Raw genomic sequence first — 8,689 nt, 5'->3', positions numbered from 1 at the left:
TTAAGAAAATCTTTATTTAAGGGTGAAGATGTTTCTCACAAAATCGTTGCCCCAATGCATCATTGAAATTCAAGCTGGAAAGATGATTTTAATATATCACTTGTACATTTTGTATTGCTCTTCTGGTGACAATGTAGTTTGTTTTTGTCAATTACCATTTTAATAATAGGGTAAAGAAAATGAAGTGGATTTTTGAAAGAAAACAAAACTGTCAATATACTATTAAAACAAATTAAAATGGTAAAAGTTATTGTACTTTAAGTAAAAATAAAAGAGCCAAAATATCAATCCCAGTTTTGGAATACTTTAATTAACAAACAAAAAAATGCATATAGCAGAGGATAGTTTCAATCTGCCTACCTCTGGGTTATGGGCCCAGCATGCTTCCATTGCTGTACTCTGCTGCACATGTAAGTGCAAGAGATCCTGAAGCACTCACTCATCATGGGAAAGTACCAATGTGTTTCTTCGTTGGTTGATAGAAGAAACATCTTACAAAAACTCTCCAGATTATTGACTTTATTAAGTTTTTCTAGGAAACGTTTTAGATGAATGCTTATTAGCCTTTGTCAGTATGTACTTTTGCAAAGTGTCTCTGTGGCGCAATCAGTTAGTGTGTATGGCTATTAACCAAAAGGTTGGTGGTTCAATCCCACCCAGGGACGTAATTGACCTTGTTATCAGATTTTGGTGATATTTAAGTAGACAAGTCAAAATTTCAAACCCCCTCTTATTGTGTAGGGTACCTGGCCTTCTCTGATGTAATCAGAGTTAGATTTGATTCAGTGATTTTATAAAAACATCTAGGAAGCACAATTTAGCAGTGGGTTGCAGAGAAAAAGAAATATGCTTGCAAAAAAATCAAATTGCTTGATTTAACAGCTCTTAATTTTCTTGCTTTATTTTTATGCTAACAAATTTGTTCTCTGAAAAGTGTCCACAAAGCCAAGTCTCTGATTAACACCTTTGTAGGGATGGTTTTTCACCTATTACTAAATTAAACTTGCTTCATTGGAAAGGCAGCAAGATGCATCCTCATTTCAATGTCTACTGAAATAATACAGGTTGACACCAGGAAACATTAACGCCACTGCATCCTTGCTGCTTTCTCATGTGGAAGTCTGTTTAATGTGAAAACAAGGTGATATCTAATTAGCACACAGGTAAGGAATTACGAAAATCTTTATTTAAGGGTGAAGATGTTTCTCACAAAATTGTTGCCCCAATGCATCATTGAAATTCAAGCTGGAAAGATGATTTTAATATATCACTTGTACATTTTGTATTGCTCTTCTGGTGACAATGTAGTTTTTTTTGTCAATTACCATTTTAATAACAGGGTAAAGAAAATTAAGTGGATTTTTGAAAGAAAACTATACTGTCAATATACTATTAAAACAAATTAAAATGGTAAAAGTTATTGTACTTTAAGTAAAAATAAAAGAGCAAAAATATCAATCCCAGTTTTGATTACTTAAATTAACAAAAAAAATGCATATAGCAAAGGATAGTTTCAATCTGCCTACCTCTGGGTTATGGGTCCAGCATGCTTCCATTGCAGTACTCTGCTGCACATGTAAGTGCAAGAGATCCTGAAGCACTCACTCATCATGGGAAAGTACCAATGTGTTTATTCGTTAGTTGATGGAAGAAACATCTTACAAAAACTCTCCAGATTATTGACTTTTTTAATGTTTTTCTAGGAAACGTTCTAGATGTATGCTTATTAGCCTTTGTCAGTAGGCACTTTTTGCAAAGTGTCTCTGTGGCGCAATCGGTTAGTGTGTTCGGCTATTAACCGAAAGGTTGGTGGTTCAATCCCACCCAGGGACCTAATTAAACTTCTGATCAGATTTTGGTGATATTTAAGTAGACAAGTCAAAATTTCAAACCCCCTCTTATGGTGTAGGGTACATGGCCTTCTCTGATGTAATCAGAGTTAGATTTGATTCAGTGATTTTATAAAAAACAGCTAGGAAGCACAATTTAGCAGTGGGTTGCAGAGAAAAAAAATATGCTGGCAAAAAAAATCCAACTGAGTGATTAAACAGCTCTTCATTTTCTGGCTTTATTTTTATGCTAACAAATTTGTTCTCTGAAAAGTGTCCACAAAGCCAAGTCTCTGATTAACACCGTTGTAGGGATGGTTTTTCACCTATTACTAAATTAAACTTGCTTCATTGGAAAGGCAGCAAGATGCATCCTCATTTCAATGTCTACTGAAATAATACAGGTTGACACCAGGAAACATTAACGCCACTGCATCCTTGCTGCTTTCTCATGTGGAAGTCTGTTTAATGTGAAAACAAGGTGATATCTAATTATCACACAGGTAAGGAATTAAGAAAATCTTTATTTAAGGGTGAAGATGTTTCTCCCAAAATCGTTGCCCCAATGCATCATTGAAATTCAAGCTGGAAAGATGATTTTAATATATCACTTGTACATTTTGTATTGCTCTTCTGGTGACAATGTAGTTTGTTTTTGTCAATTACCATTTTAATAATAGGGTAAAGAAAATGAAGTGGATTTTTGAAAGAAAACAATACTGTCAATATACTATTAAAACAAATTAAAATGGTAAAAGTTATTGTACTTTTAGTAAAAATAAAAGAGACAAAATATCAATCCCAGTTTTGGATTACTTTAATTAACAAAAAAAAATGCATATAGCAGAGGATAGTTTCAATCTACCTATCTCTGGGTTATGGGTCCAGCATGCTTCCATTGCAGTACTCTGCTGCACATGTAAGTGCAAGAGATCCTGAAGCACTCACTCATCATGGGAAAGTACCAATGTGTTTCTTCATTGGTTGATGGAAGAAACATCTTACAAAAACTCTCCAGATTATTGACTTTTTAAAGTTTTTCTAGGAAACGTTCTTGATGAATGCTTATTAGCCTTTGTCAGTATGTACTTTTTGCAAAGTGTCTCTGTGGTGCAATTGGTTAGTGTGTAAGGCTATTAACCAAAAGGTTGGTGGTTCAATCCCACCCAGGAATGTAATTGACCTTGTGATCAGATTTTGGTGATATTTAAGTAGACAAGTCAAAATTTCAAACCCCCTCTTATTGTGTAGGGTACCTGGCCTTCTCTGATGTAATCAGAGTTAGATTTGATTCAGTGATTTTATAAAAAACAGCTAGGAAGCACAATTTAGCAGTGGGTTGCAGAGAAAAAAAATATGCTGGCAAAAAAAATCCAATTGAGTGATTAAACAGCTCTTCATTTTCTGGCTTTATTTTTATGCTAACAAATTTGTTCTCTGAAAAGTGTCCACAAAGCCAAGTCTCTGATTAACACCTTTGTAGGGATGGTTTTTCACCTATTACTAAATTTAACTTGCTTCATTGGAAAGGCAGCAAGATGCATCCTCATTTCAATGTCTACTGAAATAATACAAGTTGACACCAGGAAACATTAACGCCACTGCATCCTTGCTGCTTTCTCATGTGGAAGTCTGTTTAATGCGAAAACAAGGTGATATCTAATTAGCACACAGGTAAGGAATTAAGAAAATCTTTATTTAAGGGTGAAGATGTTTCTCACAAAATCGTTGCCCCAATGCATCATTGAAATTCAAGCTGGAAAGATGATTTTAATATATCACTTGTACATTTTGTATTGCTCTTCTGGTGACAATGTAGTTTGTTTTTGTCAATTACCATTTTAATAATAGGGTAAAGAAAATTAAGTGGATTTTTGAAAGAAAACAATACTGTCAATATACTATTAAAACAAATTAAAATGGTAAAAGTTATTGTACTTTAAGTAAAAATAAAAGAGCCAAAATATCAATCCCAGTTTTGGATTACTTTAATTAAAAAAAAAAAGCATACAGCAGAGGATAGTTTCAATCTGCCTACCTCTGGGTTATGAACCCAGCATGCTTCCATTGCTGTACTTTGCTGCACATGTAAGTGCAAGAGATCCTGAAGCACTCACTCATCATGGGAAAGTACCAATGTGTTTCTTCGTTGGTTGATGGAAGAAACATCTTACAAAAACTCTCCAGATTATTGACTTTTTAAAGTTTTTCTAGGAAACGTTTTAGATGAATGCTTATTAGCCTTTGTCAGTATGCACTTTCGCAAAGTGTCTCTGTGGCGCAATCAGTTAGTGTGTACGGCTATTAACTAAAAGGTTGGTGGTTCAATCCCACCCTGGGATGTAATTGATCTTGTTATCAGCTTTTGGTGATCTTTAAGTAGACAAGTCAAAATTTCAAACCCCCTCTTATGGTGTAGGGTACCTGGCCTTCTCTGATGTAATCAGAGTTAGATTTGATTCATTGATTTTATAAAAACAGCGAGGAAGCACAATTTAGCAGTGGTTTGCAGAGATAAAAAATATGCTGGCAGAAAAATCCAATTGAGTGATTAAACAGCTCTTCATTTTCTGGCTTTATTTTTATGCTAACAAATTTGTTCTCTGAAAAGTGTCCACAAAGCCAAGTCTCTGATTAACACCTTTGTAAGGATAGTTTTTCACCTATTACTAAATTAAACTTGCTTCATTGGAAAGGCAGCAAGATGCATCCTCATTTCAATGTCTACTGAAATAATACAAGTTGACACCAGGAAACATTAACGCCACTGCATCCTTGCTGCTTTCTCATGTGGAAGTCTGTTTAATGCGAAAACAAGGTGATATCTAATTATCACACAGGTAAGGAATTAAGAAAATCTTTATTTAAGGGTGAAGATGTTTCTCACAAAATCGTTGCCCCAATGCATCATTGAAATTCAAGCTGGAAAGATGATTTTAATATATCACTTGTACATTTTGTATTGCTCTTCTGGTGACAATGTAGTTTGTTTTTGTCAATTACCATTTTAATAATAGGGTAAAGAAAATGAAGTGGATTTTTGAAAGAAAACAATACTGTCAATATACTATTAAAACAAATTAAAATGGTAAAAGTTATTGTACTTTAAGTAAAAATAAAAGAGCCAAAATATCAATCCCAGTTTTGGATTACTTTAATTAACAAAAAAAAAGCATATAGCAGAGGATAGTTTCAATCTGCCTACCTCTGGGTTATGGGCCCAGCATGCTTCCATTGCTGTACTCTGCTGCACATGTAAGTGCAAGAGATCCTGAAGCACTCACTCATCATGGGAAAGTACCAATGTGTTTCTTCGTTGGTTGATGGAAGAAACATCTTACAAAAACTCTCCAGATTATTGACTTTTTTAAGTTTTTCTAGGAAACGTTTTAGATGAATGCTTATTAGCATTTGTCAGTATGTACTTTTGCAAAGTGTCTCTGTGGCGCAATCAGTTAGTGTGTACGGCTATTAACCAAAAGGTTAGTGGTTCAATCCCACCCAGGGACGTAATTGACCTTGTGATCAGATTTTGGTGATCTTTAAGTAGACAAGTCAAATTTCATACTCCCTGTTATTGTGTAGGGTACCTGGCCTTCTCTGATGTAATCAGAGTTAGATTTGATTCAGTGATTTTATAAAAAAAAGCTAGGAAGCACAATTTAGCAGTGGGTTGCAGAGAAAAAAAATATGCTGGCAGAAAAATCCAATTGAGTGATTAAACAGCTCTTTATTTTCTGGCTTTATTTTTATGCTAACAAATTTGTTCTCTGAAAAGTGTCCACAAAGCCAAGTCTCTGATTAACACCTTTGTAAGGATGGTTTTTCACCTATTACTAAATTAAACTTGCTTCATTGGAAAGGCAGCAAGATGCATCCTCATTTCAATGTCTACTGAAATAATACAGGTTGACACCAGGAAACATTAACGCCACTGCATCCTTGCTGCTTTCTCATGTGGAAGTCTGTTTAATGTGAAAACAAGGTGATATCTAATTAGCACACAGGTAAGGAATTAAGAAAATCTTTATTTAAGGGTGAAGATGTTTCTCACAAAATCGTTGCCCCAATGCATCATTGAAATTCAAGCTGGAAAGATGATTTTAATATATCACTTGTACATTTTGTATTGCTCTTCTGGTGACAATGTAGTTTGTTTTTGTCAATTACCATTTTAATAATAGGGTAAAGAAAATGAAGTGGATTTTTGAAAGAAAACAAAACTGTCAATATACTATTAAAACAAATTAAAATGGTAAAAGTTATTGTACTTTAAGTAAAAATAAAAGAGCCAAAATATCAATCCCAGTTTTGGAATACTTTAATTAACAAACAAAAAAATGCATATAGCAGAGGATAGTTTCAATCTGCCTACCTCTGGGTTATGGGCCCAGCATGCTTCCATTGCTGTACTCTGCTGCACATGTAAGTGCAAGAGATCCTGAAGCACTCACTCATCATGGGAAAGTACCAATGTGTTTCTTCGTTGGTTGATAGAAGAAACATCTTACAAAAACTCTCCAGATTATTGACTTTATTAAGTTTTTCTAGGAAACGTTTTAGATGAATGCTTATTAGCCTTTGTCAGTATGTACTTTTGCAAAGTGTCTCTGTGGCGCAATCAGTTAGTGTGTATGGCTATTAACCAAAAGGTTGGTGGTTCAATCCCACCCAGGGACGTAATTGACCTTGTTATCAGATTTTGGTGATATTTAAGTAGACAAGTCAAAATTTCAAACCCCCTCTTATTGTGTAGGGTACCTGGCCTTCTCTGATGTAATCAGAGTTAGATTTGATTCAGTGATTTTATAAAAACATCTAGGAAGCACAATTTAGCAGTGGGTTGCAGAGAAAAAGAAATATGCTTGCAAAAAAATCAAATTGCTTGATTTAACAGCTCTTAATTTTCTTGCTTTATTTTTATGCTAACAAATTTGTTCTCTGAAAAGTGTCCACAAAGCCAAGTCTCTGATTAACACCTTTGTAGGGATGGTTTTTCACCTATTACTAAATTAAACTTGCTTCATTGGAAAGGCAGCAAGATGCATCCTCATTTCAATGTCTACTGAAATAATACAGGTTGACACCAGGAAACATTAACGCCACTGCATCCTTGCTGCTTTCTCATGTGGAAGTCTGTTTAATGTGAAAACAAGGTGATATCTAATTAGCACACAGGTAAGGAATTACGAAAATCTTTATTTAAGGGTGAAGATGTTTCTCACAAAATTGTTGCCCCAATGCATCATTGAAATTCAAGCTGGAAAGATGATTTTAATATATCACTTGTACATTTTGTATTGCTCTTCTGGTGACAATGTAGTTTTTTTTGTCAATTACCATTTTAATAACAGGGTAAAGAAAATTAAGTGGATTTTTGAAAGAAAACTATACTGTCAATATACTATTAAAACAAATTAAAATGGTAAAAGTTATTGTACTTTAAGTAAAAATAAAAGAGCAAAAATATCAATCCCAGTTTTGATTACTTAAATTAACAAAAAAAATGCATATAGCAAAGGATAGTTTCAATCTGCCTACCTCTGGGTTATGGGTCCAGCATGCTTCCATTGCAGTACTCTGCTGCACATGTAAGTGCAAGAGATCCTGAAGCACTCACTCATCATGGGAAAGTACCAATGTGTTTATTCGTTAGTTGATGGAAGAAACATCTTACAAAAACTCTCCAGATTATTGATTTTTTAATGTTTTTCTAGGAAACGTTCTAGATGTATGCTTATTAGCCTTTGTCAGTAGGCACTTTTTGCAAAGTGTCTCTGTGGCGCAATCGGTTAGTGTGTTCGGCTATTAACCGAAAGGTTGGTGGTTCAATCCCACCCAGGGACCTAATTAAACTTGTGATCAGATTTTGGTGATATTTAAGTAGACAAGTCAAAATTTCAAACCCCCTCTTATGGTGTAGGGTACATGGCCTTCTCTGATGTAATCAGAGTTAGATTTGATTCAGTGATTTTATAAAAAAACAGCTAGGAAGCACAATTTAGCAGTGGGTTGCAGAGAAAAAAAATATGCTGGCAGAAAAATCCAATCGAGTGATTAAACAGCTCTTCATTTTCTGGCTTTATTTTTATGCTAACAAATTTGTTCTCTGAAAAGTGTCCACAAAGCCAAGTCTCTGATTAACACCTTTGTAAGGATGGTTTTTCACCTATTACTAAATTAAACTTGCTTCATTGGAAAGGCAGCAAGATGCATCCTCATTTCAATGTCTACTGAAATAATACAAGTTGACACCAGGAAACATTAACGCCACTGCATCCTTGCTGCTTTCTCATGTGGAAGTCTGTTTAATATGAAAACAAGGTGATATCTAATTAGCACACAGGTAAGGAATTAAGAAAATCTTTATTTAAGGGTGAAGATGTTTCTCACAAATTTGTTGACCCAATGCATCATTGAAATTCAAGCTGGAAAGATGATTTTAATATATCACTTGTACATTTTGTATTGCTCTTCTGGTGACAATGTAGTTTGTTTTTGTCAATTACCATTTTAATAATAGGGTAAAGAAAATGAAGTGGATTTTTGAAAGAAAACAATACTGTCAATATACTATTAAAACAAATTAAAATGGTAAAAGTTATTGTACTTTAAGTAAAAATAAAAGAGACAAAATATCAATCCCAGTTTTGGATTACTTTAATTAACAAAAAAAAATGCATATAGCAGAGGATAGTTTCAATCTGCCTACCTCTGGGTTATGGGCCCAGCATGCTTCCATTGCAGTACTCTGCTGCACATGTAAGTGCAAGAGATCCTGAAGCACTCACTCATCATGGGAAAGTACCAATGTGTTTCTTCGTTGGTTGATGGAAGAAACATCTTACAAAAACTCTCCA

General features: G+C 34.4%; 2 non-coding genes across 2 annotated transcripts; both read left to right on the top strand.

Moving 5' to 3' along the window:
• Nucleotides 1–1,759: 1,759 nt before the first annotated feature.
• On the top strand, nucleotides 1,760–1,833 carry TRNAN-AUU (transfer RNA asparagine (anticodon AUU)). Its single transcript has one exon. It is a non-coding gene; the product is annotated as a tRNA-Asn (tRNA).
• Nucleotides 1,834–7,602: 5,769 nt separating this feature from the next.
• Nucleotides 7,603–7,676, top strand: TRNAN-AUU (transfer RNA asparagine (anticodon AUU)). The gene has a single exon. It is a non-coding gene; the product is annotated as a tRNA-Asn (tRNA).
• The last annotated feature ends 1,013 nt before the right edge of the window (nucleotides 7,677–8,689 follow it).

Source organism: Pseudophryne corroboree, unplaced genomic scaffold (genome assembly GCF_028390025.1).
Source record: "Pseudophryne corroboree isolate aPseCor3 unplaced genomic scaffold, aPseCor3.hap2 scaffold_3247, whole genome shotgun sequence".
NCBI classification, from domain to species: domain Eukaryota; kingdom Metazoa; phylum Chordata; class Amphibia; order Anura; family Myobatrachidae; genus Pseudophryne; species Pseudophryne corroboree.
The sequence above is the reverse complement of the archived record's forward strand: the minus strand, read 5'-3'. Positions and strand labels throughout refer to the sequence as shown.